Here is a 6,179-nt window from a genome sequence, read left to right as displayed (position 1 = left end):
GAGCGACCTTTTGGGAGGCAGTAGTAACAGGTAGATCCTCGACCTCATGGAATGTGGTGATTAGAGGATCATTAGAATTGATTGTTGTGGCTATATCCTCTACATGACCGTTCTGACCAAGGCCAGGGCCGACATTAGGTGTCTGACCGTCTATTACCATTATTACAAACGAGTATCCCCACAGACGGCACCAAATGTTTCGGGATTTTTTTGGAATCCCTCGGGACACTGGTCACGTATTGCTGGCAACGAGACTTGGACAACTGCAGAACAACGAATATTCCGTCACCGAAACATTCGCCTCCAACGGTCAAGTTAGTAACCGGAAATCGAAAAGGCTAGAGAGAGAAAGTAGAGAGAAGCTGAAGTTATTTAGTGATCTATTAAATGTTATGTCACAATCCAACCCTCCCATCATAAATGATTGGGGTATTTATAGGGTGGGAATTTGGGCCCCTTTAGGGTTCGTACCCTAGATTTCCGTGTCCTGATTGGCTGCGCATTTAAGTGATGACACGTGTTAGATGGGGGCACCGTTTTGCAGCTTAGTAATTTTGGGATTTTGAGCTCTGATGTAAGAAATACCATTTTCTCTCATTTCAACTGCTCTTTTTTTAACTTTTACACGTGTCATCTTCCCATTGGGACACGTGTCACCCTTGGATTGGGCCACGTGTCACTACTGGATTGGACCACGTGTAAGGGGTATTTTTACCCTAAATAGGCTATGTCTAAGTATTACAATCAGCCTTGTCTTCACTCCACCTCCCCATTAAACTAGTTTATTGAGTACAAGACGACCTAAAATCAAAAGAAAACAACTAAAAAAAACAAGAGCTTGATGTTTGAATTGCCACTACTACTGAACATCTTCTTCATGTTACCACTAAGAGTCGTTGGGTGGGGCTCACATAAGAGAAATCCATCAGAATTTTGAAATGGGTGGTAATCTGAGTAGTTTTTGAGTTTAAGGGGTGGTAAAATAAAATAAAAATTTTAACGGGTGATTATTTTGAAAATGGATACATTTTGGGTGGTAATTTAAAAATTAACCTTATATTCAATTATATGTATGAGTAACCTCAAGTAATTTAGAAATAAGTAACCCCATTTTTTAATTCGAGTAACCCCGATAATCCTATTTGCTCATCACCATGATCCATTATATTTATTAATATTAATAATAGTATGAACTGAAATAAAAATAAAAATGTAAAATCAATAATAACATTATATTATCAAGAGTGATTTCCCTCAATATAGTTGGATCAAAAATTAATTCCCATTATACATTGGTTTAAAAATAAATTCCCAAGGTACCATCCAAGTAGGATCGGTGCTTGTGGTTCAGCTTAGAACCGCTAATGTCGTTAGCGGTTTTTTTTTTTAAAAAAAAAAGTTACAAAGAGACCTGTTGTTATAGAAAACAGGTCTCTTTGTTCTTAGTATTATGAAAAGGACACCTACAACCAATTAAAGCGGGTTTATCGGTTGTTGTTTGTTTTTTCTCAAAAAAATATAAACCTGTTATTTCAAAATGTTGTCTCTTTTTGCACATATAAAGTGTTCAATGTATTTAAGGAGGGAAAGAGACCTGTTACTAATAAAAATGTGGTCTCTTTTTAAAGCCGCTAATATGAGTAGCAATTCTACAAACAAAAGTCGATGTTGTTATTAGCGGTTTATGGTGAACCAAAATAAAACCCCACACCAATCCTACGTGGACGGTGTTTAGGGAATCTATAATTTATTATTATTATTATTATTATTATTATTATTATTATTATTATTATTATTATTATTATTATTATTATATTAAAAAGCGTTCCTAAAACAGAATATGTTCCATGTGTCACCTCTTTTAAGTTCGACATGTCAGCAATATGCACCACATGTCATTATAAGCATGACATGTCACTTTCACATGTATTAGGTTTGCATCTAAAAATGTTAATAACAAGACTTGAACTCAACACCAGCAAGTCTTAAGTTAAGAGTCTTACCATCTTAGCCATTTATTAATTTGTGTCTTATTATACTATTTATTTCTATTATGAAATGATTAAGTTTGACAACTAAAAAATGTTTACCGCAAGAGTTGAACTTGAAACTAACAAGTCTTACAATTTAACCAGTCGAATTTGATTAGCAAATTAAACAAATACAAACTAGCAATCTGGGGCATCGCCCGGGCCATACACTAGTTTATTTTCAAAAACGATGTATAATGGGAATTTGTTTTCTTTTTTACATTATTGTGGGAAATCACTCTATTATCAATAATAACATTATGAACCAAAATTAAAAAAAAAAAAAAAGAAAGAAAAAAGCTTGATATAGTATACCAACTTCTCATTCCGCTTTCTTTCCTAAAAAAAAAAAGGAAAATTTGTAATTATTAATCCCAACTTTCGCCCATTTACTTTCATTAATCCCAACTATCGATTATTATTGAATAATTCCAACTTTTTCTTTTACCAAGTCAAATGACCGGTGATCTGTTTAAAAGGTTTTTTTTTTTTTCCTTACATGCTCGCAAATTCATTAGTTAATTTTAAAAAAACAAAAAAAAAAAAAAAATTAAAAACCAAACCCACCAGCACCATAGCCCCACCACCTCCTTCCTTAACACCACCAGAAACCACCATCTCCTTCCCCAACCCCACTAAAAAACACCGCAACCTCACCCCCCGTCGCCGATAATAACCCCTAAGCCACCATTTTCACCCCTCGTCGCCGAAAACAACCCTAAAGCACCGCAACTCCTCCTAGACGCATCTCCATCCTTCACGCTGATCTCCCTCATCCATTCACAAAAACCACCAATCTCCCTCCCCCACTCACGACCCTAACAACATGGTGGGGAAGGGGCTTTTGGTGGTTTTCGTGAGTGAGGGAGGGAAGTCAGGGTTTAGGGGGTCGAGGTTCGTGGCGGACGGTGGTTTCAAGCGTCGCGGTTGCGCGACTGGTGATGTTGGGGGTCAGGATTCGCACGGCTGTTGGTTTTGGGGGTCGAGGTTCGCGCTGCTCGTGGTAATGGGGGTCGGGATTCGCGCTCCCAGTGGTAATGGGGGCCGAGGTTCGCGTGAACCAGTTGTTTTAGGGGTCGTGGTGGTGCGGCTGGTGGTTTTGGGGGTTGGGTTCGTCGATCGGTTGATTTTGGTGGCCCAAAGGCTGTGGCCGACGAGGTTAGGGGTGGGGGTTTATGTTTCACGGTGGTAAAAGGGTGGGTGGGATGTTAGGGTGGGGGTTAAGGTATGGTGGTCCGGTGAACGGAAGGGAGAGGTTGGGGTTTTTGTTTTTTTTTTTTTCTTTTCAATTTTTGTAATTTTTAATTTTTTTTAATTTTTTTGACCAATTAGGGCTTGACACGTGTCAAGTTAACTGTTATAATAGGTCATTGACTTTTATTGACCGGTCATGACTTGATAAAAGAAAATGCCTCCCAAAGTTGGGATTATTTAGTAATAATCGACTAGATTAGCTCCCGTGCGATGCACAGATAAAATTGAAAGAATTTATAATTGTATACATGCAATTTCAGGTCATATCATCACTCAAAATATGTAAAACCTTTGTATTAATCAACACCAAACTACAAAAATTAAAATAGTACTCTGTATAATGAAAAAAAAAATATCATGTTTACAACAAAATTCAGTGGAAGTTGTAATTAGACGGAGTAATCACATATATACAAGATTAATATTTGTTTTCCTTAAGATTAGCTATATGTAACTTAAGATAAGAATGTTTTGTAGTCAATATTTAGCTTTTCCAAAATAAATAAATATTAGGAAAAATCAGAAAAAATAATCCCAACTTTCATCAATTTTGGTAGAATAATCCCAACATTGGATTATACTGGAATAATCCGAACTTTAGGGGGCCTTTTTTTTTTCAATCCCAATTACCGGTTACTTGTTGAAAAGGTTAATTTCTTTTTTTTTACATGTGCCACGTGTCAAGAGCTAATTAGCAAAAAAAAAAAAAAAAAAAAAAAAATCAGAAACCCAGCCCATTGCTCACTGAAACAACAGCCACCACAATCCCACAACCTTCTACCCGCCGTCCACAACCCTCCTCCCGCCGCCCCTAATCCCGGAAAACCCCAGCCGTCGTTCCCCCTTGAACCACCACCCTCAAATTTCCCCTCAAACCTACGTCAACCTGCTCCAGCCACCACTACCACTCGAAACCCCCAAAAAACCACCTCGCGAAAACCCCAAACCACCTCAAAAACCCTTTAAACCTCCACCCTCACTCGCGAAAACCCTTTAAAACCTCCACCCTCACTCACGAACACCCACAAAAGCTCCTCCCCCACCATCAAAAACCCTAGCCGCTCGGGTTTTGAGGTGGAGGAGGAATTTTTGGGGTTTTTCGGGATTAGAAAAGGGGTTTTTTTGTGGTGGACTGGTGGTTGCGCAGGGGGTTGGAGGGTATTTCGAGGAAGGGGGAAAACAAAGTGGGAGATAGGCGATCGATGGGGAAGAAAGGCGGTCAACGGTCGGCGGCAGACTAGGCAGTAGTGGCGGAGGTTAGGGTGGGACGGTAGGGGAGGGGAGGTTGGCTGGGTTTTCTGTTTTTTTTTTTCTAATTTTTGGACCAATCAGGGCTTGACACGTGTCAAGTGACCTAATATAATAGGTCATTGACTTTTGTTGACCGGTTAGGGATTGAAGAAAAAGAAGACCCCCAAAAGTTCGGATTATTCTAGTATAAATCAAAGATGGGATTATTCTACCAAAATTGATGAAAGTTGGGATTATTTTTTCTAACTTTTCCTAAAAATTATATTAAAAAAAGGCTATTTCACCAAATGCCAATAAGTACTTAAAATATTCACCAAATGCCATCAAGGTTTTCAAAATTCACTAAGTGTCATCGAGCTTTTAAAAAATTCACCAAATGTCATTAATGACTAACGGCTGTTAACTCCATTAGTCATTAAGATTAAATCTTGGCATGTGTCATTATATGATTGGTTCATTTTAATTATTTATTTTAATCAATAAAATATTTTTTTTCATCATTTTCGTGGCAAAAATTGCTCGGGTATAGTTTTGGGGGTCATTTTCACCCTTTATGGATACAAATTAAGCTCAGAATTGACAAAGAAATAACGTAAATGCTCCGTTTTATGTGTTGAAAAATATTTCGATTAGAGTGTCATTATTTTATAACCATCAAAATTGATCGGCTAAGGTTTTGGGGGTCATTTTGACTCTTTATAGGTACAAATTACTCACAATTGACAAAAAAACGTAAATACTCCGTTTTGTGTATTAAAAAATATTTCGATTAGCGTGTCTTTTTTTTACTCATCAAAATTGATCGGGTAAGGTTTTAGGGGTCATTTTGATCCTTTATGAGAACAAATTAAGCTCGGAATTGACTAAAAAATAACATATATACCTCGTTTTGTATGTTGATATCATTATTTTTTTTTCGGAAAAAATGCGAAACGGGCCAATTTCGAGTTTAATTTGTACTCATGAAGGGTCAAAATGACCCCAAAAATCTTACCCGAACAATATTCGTTACGAAAATCGAAAAAAGTATTATTGTTATTCATTAAAATAAATAATTATTATGTATTAATTTGAAAAAGTAATGGCTTTTGGTGAAATGATTTTCCAAAGTAATGACATTTGGTGAAATAAAAATTGCATTAACAGAAAACTAACGTTCATATGCTATTAGTGGCACGAGGTGTCATTGTATTGTTTGTCAGTGGCATTTGGTGAATTTTGAAAAGTTTGATGACATTTGGTGAATTTTGTAAGTACTCAGTGACATTTGGTGAAATAGCCGTAAAAAAATTAATAAAGAAAATCGAAAGAGAAAAAAAAAGGTTTTTCTAAGTTATACCCCTAAGGTAGTTGAGTTTCTAAGGTGTACCCATGTTTTTTCAAGTTTCTAAGCTGTGCCCTTCAACTTCTTATCAATACTAAAATGTACCCTTATTAGTTATTTAAAAGTTAATTGAGAGTGTGATTTCGTGGCTTCAGTTTTTTGTTATTAGGGTTGTTGGGGTTAAAATTTCTTTCTCGTATCATTTCCTTACCTTTTATCATCTTTTTATTAAATTTATAGTTAACTTTAGGTGACGTGGAAGTCCCAAGGAGGGTACCATTCATTAATGGTAGTGAGTTGATGGGCACAACTTAAAAATT

Source organism: Chenopodium album, chromosome 1 (genome assembly GCF_948465745.1).
Source record: "Chenopodium album chromosome 1, dcCheAlbu1.1, whole genome shotgun sequence".
Classification (NCBI taxonomy): Eukaryota; Viridiplantae; Streptophyta; class Magnoliopsida; order Caryophyllales; family Amaranthaceae; genus Chenopodium; species Chenopodium album.
This window is presented reverse-complemented; position numbering follows the sequence as displayed.